Below are 21013 nucleotides of genomic sequence, written 5' to 3'. Positions count from 1 at the left end.
GATTAAAATTTAAAAAATGGTCAAGAGTGGGATTCAATGTCAAGGTGAAAGACTTTCAATGATAAGAATCGCTGATAACATTGCTATCCTCCGTGAAAGTGATGAAGGGTTACAGGTTGCGTTGAATGATATGAAATGTTAAATGAATACAGAATATGGTTTGAGAGTAAAATCGAACGAAGACGGAAGCATTGAGAAGTAGCAAAATTGAGAAAAACGACAAACTTAACACCAGTATTTGGGGGTGACGAAGTAGACGAGGTTAATGAAATCAGTTACCTAGACAGCAGCATAAGCAATGATGACGGAGCAAGGAGGACGGAAGACGCTGACTATCACTGGCAAAGGGGGCATTTGTGGATGAGAGAAGTCCTCCAGCCTGAACCAAATTGCCTTAGTTTGGAGAATGTACGTTTATGATACTGCATTTTTGGTAGTGAAATATTGGCTGTGGGAATATCAGAACAGAAGAGAATTGAAGTGTTTGAGATGCGGTGCTGCAGAAAATGTTGAAATTTATTTCGACTGATAGGGTATGAAACTAGGAGGTTCTTGGCAGAATCGGCGGTGAAAGGAATATATGGAGAACACTGACAAGAAGAAGGAATAAGATGATATTACACGTGTTAAGAATCGGAAAATAACTTCGATGGTACTAGAGGAATATACAGATTGGAATACGTCCGGTGAAATAGCTGGAGACGTAGGATCCAATAACTACTCTGAGATGTAAAGGTAGGAAGAGGAGAGAAATTCGTGGCGGGCCGCAAAAAATCAGTCAGATGGCTTATGAATAAAGAGAAAAAACATGGGGAGCCTTAGGTCACCGGGCACTGGACATTTTACTCTAGCATCTTATGGGTATTCTAAACAGCTGAACCAGTACCTCGCAAATAAATTTGATAAATCCTCTGCTGGATTAACTTCCGAAAATTTTAGATCAACACGTCTTAATATTTAAATAATTTGCCATTTCAGTGCATTTTAGTCGGAAAAGTAAAGACGAATGACTTTATAGTGGAAGAACGTCTCAAATTTAAACTAATGGTAAATTGCTTGCGCTGTAGTCTACGAATTTTGTCTTTCTCTTACAGGAATGTTTGGTGAGGAAATCACGTCGTTGTTCTGTGTTTCTACGTTGCAGTTTTGGGGATCTTTTGAGCGTGTTTGTGTTTTTGGTATGTCTTTATTGTGTTGTGCGTCTAGGTTAGGAATTCGATTATGAAGGAGATGTGGTTGCTTTGCGCCAGTTATTGATTACGGCAAGTTTAGAAAAGGTTAGTACCATTGATTGAGAAGAGGAAGTCCATCATAACTGTAGACTGCGGACTTAATCTGTAACTCGAGGAAGATAGTTCACAAAGTACTGTGTTTCATGACAGTCGTGAGAGTAATTTTGAATGGTCATTAACGATGGATAGTGAATGAAGTAGCTTGTAGAGTAACAGAGAGCAAACTGAAGCTGAAATGTTATGCGAAGAGAATGCGAGAATGTCACGGGCAATGGGCAACCCTGTGGTTGCTGAATGCAACTTCTTGACACAGTCTGTTGCCGATCGTGCGCCTACTCCTTCTCCAACACGACCTTTTGTCTATAGTCAGATAATCGAAATGACATTAGAAAGCAAGAAGCAGCACAAAATAGTAGAAGAACACTCCAAAAAGTGTTAAGAGCATTATGGAATATCTGATTAGCGTTCGAAACACATGGAACAATTTTTGAAAAAGATAGACCAAAACTCCAAATTGGAGGATGGGAAAAGTGATGCGGTTTTCAAAAGGATTGGAGAGCAATTCTAGGAACATAGCAATAATTTGAAGAGCTTAGATAAGTAGTTAACAGGTCATGTGCAACGGTGTGCAGAAAGGATGGTGAAACTGGACAAAATGATCACGGTAGAAATTAACAAAGCAGAAAAGAAGGTGAAAAAATAATTGAGGAGCAAGCCTGCAGTTCGGAAAATAAATTGGGCTCGTGACGCAACAAACAAAGGGAACAACTGATGAATTACAAAATTGTGTTAAAGTCATTAAAAAGGAAAGAGATGGAGTCAATGACGACGTATCTCATGTGAGAAAACAGGTAAAGGAAATTTCGTTATGCAACGATACAGGCTGGGATGGTGCCGTTGCTGTAGACTTTAAATATTGGAACGAAATTAAAGCGTTGTTCCACTTAAAATAAAGGCAAGCAACTGAGAGACATTTATGTGTGAAGAAGGTCGGCGGAAGAGTGACTTAACAGACAGGCAGCGATCCTGTACCACCATCTGTGAATATATAGTCAGCTGTGCTGGTAGGAATAGGTTACCAGGACGCCAAAGAGGACGAAAATAGAAAACTTTTTGTTTCTGTTCGCAAGTACGTATTGTTCCCAGACAGAGCGAAAAGATTGCATTCTAAAATGTGGATATAACAGTTCCAGCACGGTATTCAAAGGTCATGGTCTGCTGCTTATGAAATCAATTTCATTTAGGCGTATCTATATGAAGAAGCAGCCGCAATATTGCGAGTGACCGGGCCAAAGTACAGAACTTACGTGGAGTTGAAACATGTTTCCCTGTACGAATTTTGGACGCAAGGGAACAGGATCATGTCAAACTAGGCATTTTTTGAAAGAGCCTTATATAGTACAGACATTTCGAAATCTGACAAGAGTTTTAAATAAAATGGACGAAAGAATGCAGTCCTAGGATGCAGTGTTTGAGCAGTGAGGGCTAATGATGATTTGTCACATAGTATTCGAACTTATGCTGGTTCACACACATGGGTATTTGTTTTATTTTTTCTATCTATTTTTATCCTTTTATTCGCCTAAGCAGTCTACGGCAAAGATTAAAATGGAGTAAGCCTATGAGGAATCAAGCCTGTGCAGCTAGGGGGGAAAGATGAAGAACTTAAATTTCCTTATGGTTGTAAAAACTCCTGTCGGATGTTTCAGCGCTCTTATACTGTCAGTGTTTTCCAGTCCATGACGGAGAGAGGATGTGGTTTTCTTTTTAGTTGACTAACAATGTGAAATACATCAATTTTTGCAAGAAATTTAAGCAGAGCAAACTATGCCCTTTAACATCGTCTTCAAAGAAGAAGAGGAAGTAAATAACTTCGAGGCTTGAAGAACTATTATCTAATAAACAAATATTATATGTAACAGATTTTTCGTGGCATTCGAAGAATCAAAGCCACACTCTCTGGAGTGTGCGCCGCTGTGCGTAGATTAGCTAAAACACAGCTCCAAAGCGAACTCACAATTGCTGCGCCTCTAGTGCAGCGCGAGCAAATTTCTATCGTAATTATTATTCATAAAATCATTAATTAATCAGTATCTAACCAGATTCCAAAAGATATTTCGTTAGCCGTTTGCGCAATGAATGATGCAAGAGCATTTTTTAATTTTCTTGACGATCTTGGTTACGATCGTGAATTTTGTGTCAGAGAACTTGTGCACTTCGTACAAACGCACTATGGGATGCCGCAACATGGATCTACTTACGTGAACTGGTGAGACATCAACCCCACGAATATGGCAAGAGATGGTATAAGAAAAACACTCGTAGTTCATAGACACCATCGTATCAGGAAGACGAGAGGCTAAATTATATATGACGTGACGAAAAGAAAATAGAGGGCGCAGCAATCGGTAGAAATATTGGCCGAGATCCGCGATGGTACCGTCGTGAAAATTGTGAAAAAAGAAACAGGAGGTGATGTTAGCCAATATCCGATGCTCTAAATTCGCCGTAATACGGAATTCAATGTAGAAGCCCTAACTGCCGGCCGATATGGCCGAGCGGCTCTAGGCGTTTCAGTCTGGAACCGCGTGACCGCTACGGACACAGGTTCGAATCCTGCCTCGGGCATGGATGTGTGTGACGTCTTTAGGTTAGTTAGGTTTAAGATGTTCTAAGTTCTAAGGGACTGATGACCTCAGACGTCAAGTCCCATATGCTCAGAGCCATTTGAGCCAATTTGAGCCCTAACTGTAAATAGAGAATTGTAGATAAGCTGCAGGCTATGTAATACTAGGGATTAAGTAGTCACAAGGTATTTTCGGCACTGAGGGAATGATAGGGTGGGTTAAGAATTAGTGATATACAGGTAATTGCACCTGTAAATGTGCAGCCCAAAAAATTTTGCATTGTATTAAAGAAAATTTTTAAGCGCTATGAGAAGAAGCCAGCACGCTGAAGGCACTCAAATTATATAGAAGATGAGACAGAGATCACACGGAAGCATATTTATAAGCCATAAATTGTTTTTACGTCTATTGTTGACCATCCAGAGTGAGGAAACTTATACATAATAACGTTTTTGAACTTGAGACCCACAGAAGTCGTTAATCCACAGGTCAAGGAAACATCTCGCACCTTAAGAGATTTATTGACTACGCATTGCTAGAGACATAACAACTAGACTCACAGTCGTGGGCAACTGTACAAGGCAGAGTAGAAGAACTGTATGCGGATGACTTCGTAGGGGATTTCAGGAGGAGATAACTATTTAACGTGCCGTCGACAACAGGTTCATTAGAGACGCAGCACAAGCTCGGATTATGGAAGGATGGAGAAGGAAATCGGCAGTGGTCTCTCAAAGGAACTGCCGTGGCTGTTCCCAGAATTTAGGGAAATCACGAAGAACCTAAATGAGGATGGTCGTATACTGGTATGAACAATCGTGCTTGGAAACGCGAGTCCGGTGTGCTAACCACTACGCCACATCGTCGTGCGGACGATTTCCTGTTGAAGTTTAAATCATTGTGGCTTTACTGGGAATTGATAATAATGAAAATATCTTCTGGTAAACCTTGCGGGATGTAAGGTCGTGGTCCATGAAACTCTTCAGCTCCTGACGTTTCGTCCAGTGCTTCGCTGGACATCTTCAGAGGGGGTGTTTCTCCTCCGGTGAGTCTTGCCGAGTTTCATGGACCACGACCTTACATCCCGCAAGGTGTACCAGAAGATATTTCATCCGGTCGTGAAAGCCTTCATACTATAATAATGAAAATATTGGACGAAACGTTGGATTTGTTTTCCCAGTATCGATGATTTACGTGTTGTAGTTTTGACATTTGGTGCCAGTAGCGGGAAGCTCTAGGTGGTAACTGCCGATATTGATGAAACACCGAGCTTGTTATGTTTTACCAGATTTGATGGAGCGCTGAGGTACTGGGCCATGAAAGACTGATTACTGACCCCCCCCCCCCCCCCCACATCATACACAGGCACTTGAGTATGATCAACTGAAGATGCAGGACTTATTTGTCAATTTTTTAATGCTGTTAACGGATATCGACTGTCAACGAGAAATTGTCAAAGTTAATGCTGTCTTACTGGAAGGCATATACCGCCAGTGGGGGGTATTCCAACCCAAAAATAGCAAATCAGGTTAAATACACATTTTACAGCTATCATAATTTCCATCATAGAGTTTTTTCTGTCTTCTTATGCTGGGTGTAGCCCCGTGGTCTAGGGGTAGCGCCTTTGATTCATAATCAATACGTCTTCGGTCGGCGGAGGAGCGGATAGAAGTTCAGGGCATTCTCTTGTCCTAGGGGTGGGAAATTGCCCCTAAAGGCGGAAGAATCAGCAATGTTCAACGACATGAGGATGCATTAAAGACACGTAACGTGTAAACACAGGACATGTGGCCTGTATTTGAAGAAGTGTCATGATGATCTCTCCATTGGCAAAAGATCCCGGAATGGCCCCCATTCGGATCTCCGGGAGGAGACTGCCAAGGGGGACGTTACCATGAGAAAAAGATTGAATAATTTACGAAAGGATAACGTTCTACGAGTCGGGGCGTGGAATGTCAGAAGCTTGAACGTGGTAGGGAAACTAGAAAATCTAAAAAGGGAAATGCAAATGCTCAATCTAAATATAGTAGGGGTCAGTGGAATGAAGTGGAAGCAAGACAGGCATTTCTGGTCAGATGAGTATCGGGTAATACCAACAGCAGCAGAAAATGGTATAACAGGTGTAGGATTCGTTATGAATAGGAAGGTAGGGCAGAGGGTGTGCTACTGTGAACAGTTCAGTGACTGGGTTGCTCTAATCAGAATCGACAGCAGACCAACACCGACAACGATACTTCAGGTATACATGCCGACGTCGCAAGCTGAAGATGATCAGATAGAGAAAGTGTATGAAGATATTGAAAGGGTAATGCAGCATGTAAAGGCGGACGATAATCTAATAGTCATGAGCGACTGGAATGCAGTTGTAGGGGAAGGAGTAGAAGAAAAGGTTACAGGAGAATATGGGCTAGGGACAAGGAATGAAAGAGGAGAAAGACTAATTGAGTTCTGTAACAAGTTTCAGCCAGTAATAGCGAATACCCTGTTCAAGAATCACAAGAGGAGAAGTATACTTGGAAAAGGCCGGGAGATACGGGAAGATTTCAATTAGACTACATCATGGTCAGACAGAGATTCCGATATCAGATACTGGATTGTAAGGCGTACCCAGGAGCAGATATAGACTCAGATCACAATATAGTAGTGATGAAGAGTAGGCTGAAGTTCAAGACATTAGTCAGGAAGAGTCAATACGCAAAGAAGTACAAGTACTAAGAAATGTCGAGGTACGTTTGAAAAACTCTAACGCTATAGATACAGAAATAAGGAATAGCGCAGTAGGCAGTACAGTTGAAGAGTAATGGACATCTCTAAAAAGGACCATCACAGAAGTTGGGAAGGAAAACATAGGTACAAAGAAGGTAGCTGCGAAGAAACCATGGGTAACTGAAGAGACACTTCAGTTGAATGATGAATGGAGGAAGTACAAACACGTTCCGGGAAAATCAGGTGTACAGAAATACAAGTCACTGAGGAATGAAATAAATGGGAAGTGCAGGGAAGCTAAGTCGAAATGGCTGCAGGAAAAATGTGAAGACATCGAAAAAGATATGATTGTCGGAAGGACAGACTCAGCATTCAGGAAAGTCAAAACAACCTTTGGTGACATAAAAAGCAACGGTGGTAACATTAAGAGTGCAAGGGGAATTCCACTGTTAAATGCAGAGGAGAGAGCAGATAGGTGGAAAGAGTACATTGAAAGCCTGTATGAGGGTGAAGATTTGTCTGATGTGATAAAAAAAGAAACAGGAGTTGATTTAGAAGAGATAGGGGATCCAGTATTAGAATCGGAATTTAAAAGAGCTTGTTAGGACTTACGGTCAAATAAGGCAGAAGGGATAGATATCATTCCATCAGAATCTCTAAAATCATTGGGGGAAGCGGCAACAAAACGACTATTCACGTTGGTGTGTAGAAAATATGAGTCTTGCGATATACCATCCGACTTTCGGAAAAGCATCATCCACACAATTCCGAAGACGACAAGAGCTGACAAGTGCGAGAATTATCGCACAATCAGCTTAACAGCTCATGCGTTGAACCTGCTTACAAGAATAATATACAGAAGAATGGAAAAGAAAATTGAGAATGCGCTAGTTGACGATCAGTTTGGCTTTTGGAAAAGTAAAGGGACGAGAGAGGCAATTCTGACGTTACGGCTAATAATGGAAGCAAGGCTAAAGAAAAATCAAGACACTTTCATAGGATTTGTCGACCTGGAAAAAGCATTCGACAATATACAATGGTGCAAGCTGTTCGAGATTTTGAAAAAAGTAGGGGTAAGCTATAGGGAGAGTCGGGTCATACACAATATGTACAACAATCAAGAGGGAATAATAAGAGTGGACGATCAAGAACGAAGTGCTCGTATTAAGAAGGGTGTAAGACAAGGCTGTAGCCTTTCGCCCCTACTCTTCAATCTGTACATCGAGGAAGCAATGATGGAAATGAAAGAAAGGTTCAGGAGTGGAAATAAAATACAAGGTGAAACAATATCAATGATACGATTCGCTGATGACATTGCTATCCTGAGTGAAAGTGAAGAAGAATTAAATGATCTGCTGAATGGAATGAACAGACTAATGAGTACACAGTATGGTTTGAGAGTAAATCGAAGAAAGACGAAGGTAATGAGAAGTAGTAGAAATGAGAACAGCGAGAAACTTAACATCAGGATTGATGGTCACGAAGTCAATGAAGTTAGGGAATGCTGCTACGTAGGCAGTAAAACAACCAATGACGGACGGAGCAAGGAGGACATCAGAAGCAGTCTCGCTATGGCAAAAAAGGCATTTCTGGCCAAGAGAAGTCTACTATTATCAAATACCGGCCTTTATTTGAGGAAGAAATTTCTGAGGATGTACGTCTGCAGTACAGCATTGTAAGGTAGTGAAACATTGACTGTGGGAAAACCGGAACAGAAGAGAATTGAAGCATTTGAGATGTGGTGCTATAGACGAATGTTGAAAATTAGGTGGACTGATAAGGTAAGGAATGAGGAGGTTCTACGCAGAATCGGAGAGGAAAGGAATATGTAGAAAACACTGATAAGGAGAAGGGGCAGGATGATAGGACATCTGCTAAGACATGAGGGAATGACTTCCATGGTGCTAGAGGGAGCTGTAGAGGGCAAAAACTGTAGAGGAAGACAGACATTGGAATACGTCAAGCAAATAATTGAGGACGTAGATTGCAAGTGTTATTCTGAGATGAAGAGTTTAGCACAGGAAAGGAATTTGTGGCGGCTGCATCAAACCCGTCAGTACACTGATGACCAAAAAAAAAAAAATGTTGTCCACCATATGTTACACTCACGTGTCTTATGTGTTCCACAACAGTCATCCGAGATATAGACTGACCAGTTATTTTCAGAATTGAGTGGTGGTAAAAAGAAGGAACTATCTCAGTGGGAGAGGAAAACCCTACACGCTACCATTAAGAAAGGTGCATGATCATGCAAGTTTGAGGATTCTGTTCACTTTAGGATCAGTGCATGCCTCAAATTGTACAATGAGATGACGGAAGCCGTGAGATCTAACGATCTTCAGATGGTGGTAGTATTCCATAAACAACCTTTAAAAGGGCAGTACATTGGCGGAGCTGTTATTCCGACTCAAATGATTCACGTGAGAAAGTTCCTAACGTGATTGTGAATGCAGGAAGGGAATTTACAGCAATTTGAACCTAGAATTGTAATTAGAGCTGGACGCATGGGACATTCCATTTCGTAAATCATTAGTCCGAGATCTTCAGTGTCAAGAGGCTGCAGGGCATACCAAATTTCAGGCATTACCTCTCACCACGGACAGCGCAGTATCTAACGGTATTCACCTGACACCCGAGAGCAGAAGCGTTTCCATAGAGTTGTCAGTGCTAACACATAAGCTACGTTACATAAACAACCGCAGAAATCAATGTGGGACGTGCGACGAACGTGTCCGTTAAGAGTGCGGCGACATTTGGCCTTAACAGACTATGACAGCAGGTGACCGATGCAAGTTCCTTTGCTGACAGCACGACATCGCCTGCTCGTGATCATATCGTTTGGACCCCAGACGACAGGAAGACCGTGGCCTTGTTAGATGAATCCCGATTTCAGTTGGTAAGAGCTGATTGTAGGGTTCGAGTATGGCACAGACCCCACGAATCCCAAGACCCTTGTTGTCAACAAACGACTCTGCAAGTTGGTGGTGACACCATAATGATGTGCGCTTTGCTTACATGGACTGGACTGACTGCACTCTGAACAGATCATTGACTGGAAGTTGTTATGTATGACTACTAGGAGACCATTTGCAGCCATTCATGGACTTCATCTTCACATGACAGTGCGCCATGTCACAAGGCCAGAATTGTTCTCGACTGATGTGAAGAATGTTCTGGACAATTGATGCAAATCATCTTGCCTTTCAGGTCCCACAAATAAATCCCATCGAACATGCATGGGACATAATATAGATGTCAGTTCGTACACAAAATCCTCCACACGCTACACTTTCGAAATTATGGGCGGCTAAAGAGGCAACGTGGCCCAGTATCTCTATAGAAGACTGCCAAAGACTTTTTCAGTACATACTACATGAATCTGCTTCACTTCGCTGCGTGAAAAGAGGTCTGACACGATATTGCGAGTTATCTCATGACTTTTATCACCTCATTGTGGTTGGTTGGTTGGTTTGGGGAAGGAGACCAGACAGCGTGGTCATCGGTCTCATCGGATTAGGGAAGGATGGGGAAGGAAGTCTACCGTGCCCTTTCAAAGGAGTGATTTAGGGAAATCACGGAAAACCTAAATCAGGATGGCCGGACGCGGGATTAAACCGTCGTCCTCCCGAATGCGAGTCCAGTGTCTGACCACTGCGCCACCTCGCTCGGTACCTCATTGTGTTGCAGTAGCGTTCGATCTACATATATTTATCACGTGCCCACATGTATCTAACTTGTTTTGTGTACTAATGTGTCGTTTGTCCTCCAGTGATCACTGAAGATATGGATTTATGGAAATTTAATAGATACACCAATCTCACCTAAAAGTCCTATTACCAAATTATTATTAAATTTGCTGTTCAATTATTAAGAGGAAAAGGAGCCTGAGTTTAATATTTTCGTTTTCTAGAGGCACGTTTGTAAATTAAAGAGCTTAACTCATGTACAGTATCTTTTGAAGGCCGAAGGGCAACAGCATTTCACTAAATGTTAACTCATTCAGGTAAGAAAGCTACATTATTTGAATGACATGTGTGTTATTAATACTCGTATTCAATGAGAATGTTGAATGTAAAGTCTATTATGGCAATATGGTCTCTGTATGTCTAATATTCGCAAGTAACTTTGTTAGAGGGCCATACAGGTGACATGAGTAATACGACCCACACGAGACAGCTTGGCGGACACCTAACCACGCAGGCAGCAGTACAGGGATAGCAATGCGACCTTCACTCGCTGACGACCGGAACAGAGAAGAAACACACTACCGAGCGACTCCAAGCCATCTCGACACCATTTCGGGTCTGGTGTCAAGAGGCGCATACTGCTGGTGCGAGCCCATGGCATCTCCAAGCCAGTGGAGGCCTCTACTGAACCTATTCTAAATCTAGATAACACCACACCATTTCCCATAGTACACCATCGCAACGGATTGACTTACAATTGATGTCATACCGTCCATTGGCCTGCTGCAGAGGCCACCTACTCCATGTCAGCAACAGTAATTATCAGTGAGACTGCAAGTCGACTTAAGTGAGACCGCTGTCAAAGAGAAGTAACGTTAGCACCAAGAACACTTTCACAAGGAACACACGACCTTGTATTTCATGCTCTGTATTTAAGAACACAATGAATTCAACACGAATAGTCTTCGCTGTCGCGTCACAAACAAGGAACCAGCTTTGTAACTATTTCCTAAAAGAGAAATAAGTTCACAACTAAACGCAAGCCGTTGGAATGCCCATCTTGTTCGAGGAGACAAAACAAGGAATGCTTCTACAGTCACAGTTTGTTCTCCACTAGTCTGACTACCAGACGCTTAAGTCCTCACTACCCTTCAACAGAGCATATTGAACTGATCAACAATCACAGATCAACACTTCAGTTAAGATCCGCGCGAGTTCGCAGTTTCTACAGGTTTGCCAATGTCTGACAGAATACCAACAGATCGCGAACATGTTTCCGAGGCCCCTTGGCAGTGAAGGCGGCGTGCGGTCGGGGCGGCGCTGGGCCTGGAGCAGACTTCTTCTCTTGGATGCTGCATCGTGACCGTCATGATCAGCGCGGAGGTGGCCATAATAATCGCACGGTGGAGGTACATCTCCTTCTGATTGGCTGCACGTGACACTGATGGATGCAGCAAAATGTTCGTGGCAGGAGCGACCTCTCTTGTTGATTTTGTCGATCTCTGTGCTTTGGTGCGGTGTACGTGATGGCCCTCTGCAGGTCACGCTGCAAATGGCGGAGCCGGAACGTTATGTACTCGCAGGGGCTGAGCAGGCAACGAATCTCATGGTGATCTGTTGCCGTGTGGATTCGGTGCTTCATTCCTTTTGCGACATGCCACGCCTCTTCCTCCCTCCCTAAGTAACAGAGGTGAGGCGAAGACAGGTGTCTGAGTCCCATTGGCGTCACTGGCGTCTTCCTGGCTCAGTGAAGGAGGTGAAGGTGGAGTGGGGTCACGTTCCATTGGGGTGTCGGGCTGTGACATTGGGAGTCTCCCATCCCACTGAAGAGAATCATCGACATCGGTATTCCCAGGGAGCCAGTTATAATGCTAGGTGTGTGGAACAGTACACTGAGTTGAGTTTTCAAACAATGTAACATAGTTATGCCATGGTCGGACCTTACTGACATCTTTGTGACAGCTTGATCTATCTTGTAACATAACTTCCAACACTGCACAGCCAACACTCTGTATCAACAGCAGGGTTGGCCACAACGATGTTCATTGCCCGCACTGGGTCTAGCAAGGAGAAGCGGTGCCATCTGCAGTGGGGTGGGCAGCCCTGCTGTTCCAGAGTGTGAAGGACAGAAAGAGAGGAGCGATGTGGTCAACCATGTAAGCGTTTTACTGGGAGGTATTCTCCTGTTGAGTGGCACTGTATGATGCCAAAAAGTGAACAAGTGCGTCATTCATGGAGTGATGACTACACAGGAATGAACACAGTTTGGCCATTTGGTTCTTTAATGGGCAGTCAAACTCCTCAGAAATGCCAGTGGATTCTGGCTGTAATTGTGCCGTATGAATGAGAAAGATTCTATTCGTGGCACAAGAGGAAGACAATTTTGCGCAGGTGAACTGAGGTCCATTGTCTTTGAGAATGGTTACAGGGAGAACTTCTAAGGCAAAAATGTGTGTTAGGTTCTTGATAGTATGTGTGGCAGAGGTAAAGGTCATCTCAATTACAAATGGAAACCCCTTACAGCATCAATTATGATAAACTACGATGAATCAAGAGAGGGACCCTCAAAATCGATATGGATGTGGGACCAGTGTGTGGTCATAATGAACCAGTGGAGTATCATCAAACAGTTACCACTTGCTTGCTCTGGTACGAGGAGCAGCCAATGACCATGTGGATATTTGAAATTCCCATGCCACTCCAGTATACATGGTGCTGTGTCAGCCTCTTGGTGAGGACCCTCCCTCCCCATGGCCCTCGTGGTGAAGATCGAGGACTCACTTGTGGAGGACACACGGGGCAACAATGCGCATTAAGCCATTGCTGCCCTGAATAAAGATGACTTCTTGCTTTGCAAGGAATTCGAATTGATGCCCACAGAACGCCTGGAGGTGGGGGTGTTCCAGTGGCTTACAGTTGGAAGGCCAGCTCTAGTTGATGTAGTGGAAAACTGCTCAGAGGATGGGACCGCTGACTGTGTGCTGTTTGACATGCCTTACATCCAGTGGAAGCTGGGCGCCTGCCTCTCTTGTCACCAAACCCATATGGAAACACACCTCTGTATCTGTGTCAAAGTCTGGGTCCTGTACAATGGGCAGCCTAGAAACTAAGTCTGCAGTAGCATTCTGTGCTGTGAAGTGGAAGTGGACCTCATACATGTAGCTTATAGCCCAGAGTCGTAAAGGATATGCTGTTTGGTAGGGATGGGTATGATGGACCAGAGCAATGGGATCAGCAGCTTATGGCCATTCATAAGGGTGAACTTTTGGCCTTAGATGTAGTCATGAAACTCCTCAATTCTGAAGGTGATCGCCAAAGTCTACTTCTCGAGCTGACTATAGTAGCACTGTGCAGCATTCAAGCTCCTCGAAATAAAGGCAACCGGCTGTTGTGTGCCATGCACCATACGTGTAAGGACTGTACCCACACCGTAATTTGATGCATCAGTTGCCAAGATGAGAGTCTTGGCCGTGTCGTTTGTGATCAGGCTGGTGGGCTGCAGGAGTGCTTGCCATAGGGCAGAAACGCTCTGTCACATTGGAGTGACCAGTTTCATGGAAAATGTTTACAGAGCAGCTGATGTAATGGTTGGGCGAGTGCGGCGGCATGTGGAATAAATCACCTGTAATAATTATGCTGTCCAAGCACCGACTTCAGTTGAGATTTATCTCTGGGCACCGGCAGTCTTTGAGTAGCCTCTACATACAGAGGGTTAAGACGACTTTCAGAAGCACCAAGCACATGTCCCGAGTACTCCACTTGTCGAACAAAGAGAGTACATTTGGCCTTGTTTCACTGTCACTGAACTTTATCAAAGTTGGAGTAAAGAGCATCCAAGTTGCATGCAAAGACCTCAAGAGATGTATCGGAGACGAGGTTATCATCCAGGTAATTTGCTGTACCGGGGATATAACAGATTATCTGTTCAAGAGATGATTGAAAAAAGGTATGTTTGCTTGTGATGTCAAATGGCAGCATATTTCATTGAAAATACCCAAGAGGCATGTTGATCACAAGCACTTCCTGAGAAGCTGAGTCCAGTGGCAGCTGTAGGCGGACCTCCCACATGTACGGGCAGTGCGGCACTATGCTTTCCAATTTTTTCAAACTGTAGCATCCTTGATCCCCCTGTTCGCGATGTGCGCACCTCGGTTACAGAGGTCAGAGATCATACTTTATTAATATTTATAGTACAAAGTAATATCTCGAGTGACAGTTACATTTTCAGCAAGTACACCGTCATTTCATCCATACGTGTATTTTTTCGTCATTACTAACTTTTCTACAAGAGCGTGTATACATTGTAAATGGCATAGTCCTATAAACTTAGCTAGGTTTACTTTGGATGTTCGGATCAATACCACAGTGCCAAGTCTTGTAGGCGATGACATCTCTATCAGCGAAAGTTTCATTGAAGCACTATGTCTAGTCGACGTGTGTATCGTTAACGCCGCCTCCGCATGGCTGTCTACATACATAATATTAGCCTCGAGAATAAACTCGGAGGAAATGGAACAGACCAAGCAGTTATATTATTATTAGCCACCAGAGGTGCGTGCAGAGGCCACGGTTAAGGTTTTCTGGACACAAGGACTACCTCCGAAGGTTCTATTGAAAGTTCGTGGAAATCCTCATCGCCAACTGAAGTATCTCTAACTTGGAACCTTTCTACGAGAAACGCACAGCATTTTGTTCATCCTCTGTATTCATGAACACAATAAATTCAACACAAATGACTTCGTTGACTGCCAAAAACAAATAACCAATTTTGTTGCTATATCCTAACAGGGCAATGTCCGCCTCCAGTAGCTGAATGGTCAGTGTGACGGATTGTCTATCGTCTGGGCCAGGTTCGATTCCCGGCTGGGTCGGGAAATTTGCTCCTCTCAGGGACTGCGTGGAGGTATCCTCAGCATCATCTTATCGTCCTCGTCGACTCCTGGTCGCCGAAGTGGCGTCATATTGAAATACCGGCACTCGGCGAACGGTCTGCTCGACGTGGGGTCCTTGACATACGATTTATTAAAAACAAAAAAACAAAAAAAACATGTAAATAAGTCCACAACCAAATACAAGTCGTTGGAATACCCACTGCGTTTGAGGAGAACACGCAAGGAACGCTTCTACAGCCAGAGTTCCTTCTCCAGTAGTCTGACTCATAGATCAAACGTTTAAGTCCTCGCTCTTCTTCAGCGGAGCACATTGGAACAGACTAACACTTGAGTTACAGTCGGTAGGAGTTCACAGTTTCTACACTTTTCGAAGTGAATCTGACAGTCTGTGAGTTCGTAGATAGTTACTGGCGCGTCGCTAAAGCCGTCAGGCGCAGACGCCACGTGGCAAAACACCGCCGTTGGGTTGGTTGTCACCTCAGCCCTTGCGACTACACCACGCTCCAGCAAAGCCATCCACGGCGTGATCTGCTGAGGGGCTTCGCCTACACAGGATCCAATCAAAGAGGAAGTGTATATTAGCACGAGAGCGGCGGTGTTTCGCCATGAGACGTCAGCCGTTGACAGGTTTTGCGAGACGCCAATAAGTGTCTATGAACTTATTATTGTACTGCTAATAACCTTACAGGTCTGGCAACCACGACTAAAAAACTTTCTACATCATGTGAAGCTCAATCAAACAATTTAAAATCAGAGTTGCTAAAATAGTCTGTATCAAACTGAGTGGAAGTCCAAATCCACTATAGCTGTTTGTGTCTTTTCACTGTGTTGACGACCAGTATCACAGCCTGGAGGCATATCTTCAGATCCTACCTGCATATAGAATGAAACTACAAAAGTAAAAGCGTTAATATTCAACATAACCCACCGAACAAAGCAGTCAGTAAAACGCTGTATTCACAGAATTAGCCACGAGTTCCAAGGTGCAACTGTGCATTAAAACCTGTCATTCCTCGGTAAAACTTTGGATGAAAAGGCAGAATGGCATCCGATCCAAACCATGCACGATCAGTACTACATCTCAGAAAGACTGTCAAAAGACGAGCCCGGTCTGGACGTGATAATCCATGTATGATAGAATGAAGGTAATGTAAATTAAATCACAGCTCGAGATGTCGGTACAGTATAAGAGAGGAGAGACCTAACATGAGTACATAATGTGAAGGACAATGAAACAACATAAAATCAGAGCTTGAAAAATACTCTATTTATTTAGTCGCTGTTTTTCAAAGATGGTAAAATAGTGTCTCAAAAAAGATACTAATTTACCATATTTGATATTAAATTGTTTGATTATCCTTCACATTATGTACTCACTATTTTGCTCCCCAGTAAGTCATGCTAAATGTGTAAACAATATTTATTCGTCAATGTCACGAATTCTTGTGTGATTATCCTCTTCAACATTGAGCCATGTGATTCAGATACATTCATCTGAAGTTGACTTCCTTGCTTGCGTTTGAGAATGAATGCTATCATGACACCGTCCCCAGCGTCAAGTTACTGTTGCTGAATAACTAACTGAAGAATGGTCAGACATTAAAGCTGGGACGTTGTGAACTTCGATATGATGGTCACAGGATGTAACGTGAGAAGAAACCAGTTCTCATCACAAGGTGTTTACAGACAAGTCATTTACGGTAGCCAGCTCATCAACTGCGGTCGAGGTATACCATCAGTTACTTGGATGAGCTGTACGGAATACTGTAGGCAGTTATTATGTTGTGTTAAAGGATCATCTACAATAACTATTTGGCTGTGCTTATTGTAATATTATATATGTCGAGTGGCAGTTTGCGAAACAGTGTTCTTACGATACGATGTTACATGTTGTCACCTTGGCACCAGGTTAACATGGCATGAAACTCATCAAGCTAGAAGCACGTAAAAAAAAAAAAAAATACAGCACACGTAGTCGAGCAAAAATGGCTTAGGTGAACATGTGCAACAGATTAGTCTCATCAGAATTTCATTGTAAAACGCTTCCAAGACGCTGAGGGGGTGATTTATTAGCAGTTTATAATCACACTGCCAACGATTTCTTCTGATCCTTCTCTTTGTTTACAGAGAGGGGGATATAATATTTTCTGCAGCATTGGGAACCCTTTCTAGCTTTCTCTGGTTATGAAATGTAGCTTAAGAGGACCGCAGAGTGATAAAGCTTTTCGGAGCTGAAAGCCTGCCGAGCAGACTAGAGGACGAAGAAATCGCTGTGACCCATTTCCACACAGCAAGCACACGCCGTAAAATTGCTTTGCATGAGATACTAGGACTTTTCCTGTTAGAAAAGAAAGAAACTAACGTCCACGTGCAGCCAATACAAAAGGACAGTGTGAGACAAGCCGCTATTCTGTGGCCAAGCCGCAACAGAATACTCGTTTATAATTCTGGTGACAGAGACTCTGAATGGCTTACATTAATTATTTATGGAGAAGGTGCATTTTTCCACACGTGTCTATATGCAAGCTTTTTTGTTGGGTGGGGCTAGAAACCTGTCACATAGTGGGAGAGATTTTTTGGCTTCCTCCCTGCGCCAGACGATTGGTGTGTAACTACCCTTGCGAGCAGGAGTTTCTTAAACTTATTTATGAAATAATTATAGGTTGGAACTAGCAAGGTCTGTTGCTATTGTCCAGCGAGGTTCCTCTACTGGGAGATCAAGACAGGATATGAAGAGTTAAGTCAGAGAATACTTTCTTCTTAGAGATGGACGAGTACACGCTTTCTACTACAGCGTTAAGGAGTAGTCTCTTTCTGCCAAGCTGTCGTGTAGAAGGATGGATCTATGTTAACGCTGAGCACAGAGGTTGAGCTGGACTGAGACCCGTTACCGTCACCGTCTTCAGCATGCGCGCTATTTAGTAGCGATAAGTATGAGCCAGCTATACAATCCACAAGTTAATATAAATAACGGTTTAATAGCACAGTTGTAACGTTTGCAGCCAGTTAGGAGATTCCATTATGCAATTTGTCCATTCTGCTGGTGTCTGCAATTTTTTTTCTTTTCTGGATTTCCCTTCTGACGCTTGTCACAGTCATTCACCACATCCTCGATACATTTTCAGTTTCACGTATCCATCAACCTGAGCCAAGGATATACAGGGTGATTATTATTAAAGTTAAACTTTCAAACCACTGTAGAAATAACACCGCTTTCAAAATTACGTTAAATTGCAACGGAATAATATCGGAGAAGGGTAAAAACGTATAGCAGAAGAAAATTAGATAGTTAGAAAATGTAGCAGTAGATGGCGCTGTAAGCATCATAATTTTATAGTGGTTTACTACGAAAGACAAATGAATCATACAGCAATGCCTAAGGTGTAGTTTTGGTGTTAAACAAACTGTACTTCTCACTGTGCATAGATGTACACGTGTGATACTGTTAGTTACGTAAGCCCATTCACCACGGCAAGGTCATATCACACCGGATGGGAAAAATCGATTTTTAACTGTGCCGAGGCCAAAACCCGCATACAAAGCATCTATCACATCGGTTTTTCATTGTTTTGACCCCAAAACCCGCATAAACAGCACCAGTGGAAGTCAAATCGGATTATTAATATCCGTGTGACTGGTGCAAAACATGTTCACCATCATGTCCAACAAGTTGAAATCGAAAAACAGCATGGTCCACAAGTGATCGAAGTGTTTCCAGGATCACGATCAGAATGTGTTGCGCAATGCGTGCCTTCAGTGGAGCTAAGTTTGCAGTCGGAGCACTGAACGCAACATCTTTCAGATAGCCCGACAGACAGAAGTCACACGGATTAATATCAGGTGATCGGGACGGCCAGGCTGTAGGGAAATGGCTGCTGATAATTCTAGCATTTTCGAAATGGCGCTTCAGCATCTGCATAATTGGATTTGAAAAGTGCGGAGGTGCACCATCTTGCATAGAAATGATCCCATCCACACATCCACGCTGTTGGAGAGCTGGAATGACGTGGTTGCGCAAAAGACATATATAGCGCTTACCAATGACCGTACAGCTAAGAGGACCGGAAGCACCTGTCTCTTCGATAAAATGTGGCCCTATCATAAATGATGCCATCAATGCGCACCACACAGTGACCTTTTCAGGATGTAGTGGTGCTGGTTCATTTGCGTGTGGATTTTCCGTTGCCCATATTAGACTGTTCTATGCATTGACGTATCTTGTCAGACGGAAGTGGGCTTCGGCTGTCCACAAAATCTTTGACAGCGTATCGTTGTCCACTTCCATGCGAGCAAGAAATTCTAAGGCACAGATCTCTCCTGTTGGCAGGTCCACAGTAAGCAACTCGTGCACATGGATAATTTTGAATGGATCGCAAAGAAGGATGTTTCGTAGAATTTTATGCACCGTGCTCACGGGTATGTCGAATTTTCGGGCAATTCTCCGTGCACTACACGTTTGCACACCACCACTCGTCTCCACCTGCATTGCTGTGGTCACTGCTTCCACTGACGTCGAATCAATTCGATTCCTTCCTCTACCAGGTTGCACACCAAAAGGACCCGTCTTTTCGATTTTCCGAATCATTTTCTCCAGACCCACGGCAGTCATCGGACCAACGTCTTTTTTTTCAAACATTTCAGTGGACTGAGTGAGTCTTCATTCTTGTAATACAGCTTTACAAGCACAGCGCGATCCTGCGTTGAGGAGTAGGAGGAGATTAGTGTTTAACGTCCCATCGACAACGTGGTCATTAGAGACGTAACACAAACTCCGATTAGGGAAGGAAGGAGATGGAAATAGGCCGTGCCCTTTCAAAGGAACCATCCAGGCATTTGCCTGAAACAATTTAAGGAAATCACGGAAAACCTAGATCAGGTTGGCCGGAGACGGGTTTGAACTGTCGTCCTCCTGAGTGCGACTCCAGTGTGTTAACCACTGCGCCATCACGCTGGGTCCTATATTGAGACAGTCATGACGAATGTCGCAGACACGAAAGGAGAGAATAGCAGTGTACCCCGCGTACTTGTACCAACTTCAGTGGGATGTGCGCATGACAGGTGTTTCCATTTACGTATTCTGACAGATACTGCTCGACCTATTGATCAGTTTTCACCCTATTTTTTTCTTCTTCTGCCATACGTTTTCCGCCTTCTCCAATGTTATTCCGTTGCAATTTTACGTCATTGTGACCAGCGTCTCGAGGAGTTAACCTTAATTATAAGTACCCTGAATTTCACAATTACAGACCTTTTGTCCGTTTGTGAAACATTTACATACCTAATTCCGTGGGTAATTTTTTGTGTGTGTTTGCTGGTAGTAAAGTAAATTGTTGTAGCCATCAGTTATCTGTTTTGTAGTTAGATTTATTTTATTTATTTATTTACTCATCAAGTTCCTTAGGACCAAATTAAGGAGCAAATCTACAAGGTCGTGGAACGTGTCAGTACATGAAATTACAACATACAAGTAATAACTGATAAAAATAAATGTTTATGAACCCGAAAAAAGCCAGTCCATAAGTTTAAATAAACGCAATCAACAGTACAACAAGAATCAGCTTAATCTTTCAAGGAACTCTTCGAAAGAATAGAAGGAGTGACCTATGAGGAAACTCTTCAGTTTCGTTTTGAAAGCGCGTGGATTGGTGCAAAGATTTTTGAATTCGAGTGGTAGCTTATTGAAAATGGATCCATCAGTATGCTGCACACCTTTCTGCACAAGAGTTAACGAAGTCCAATCCATATGTAGGTTTGATTACTGCTGACAGTAAGGAATGTATATATTGAGAGGCCAATGTCAAACTACCGAGACTCGTGAACAGGGGTCAACAAGAGGTTCGAGATCTCACACCACTTATTGTCCGAACCACCGG

Source organism: Schistocerca serialis, chromosome 4, assembly GCF_023864345.2.
Source record: "Schistocerca serialis cubense isolate TAMUIC-IGC-003099 chromosome 4, iqSchSeri2.2, whole genome shotgun sequence".
NCBI classification, from domain to species: domain Eukaryota; kingdom Metazoa; phylum Arthropoda; class Insecta; order Orthoptera; family Acrididae; genus Schistocerca; species Schistocerca serialis.
The sequence above is the reverse complement of the archived record's forward strand: the minus strand, read 5'-3'. Positions refer to the sequence as shown.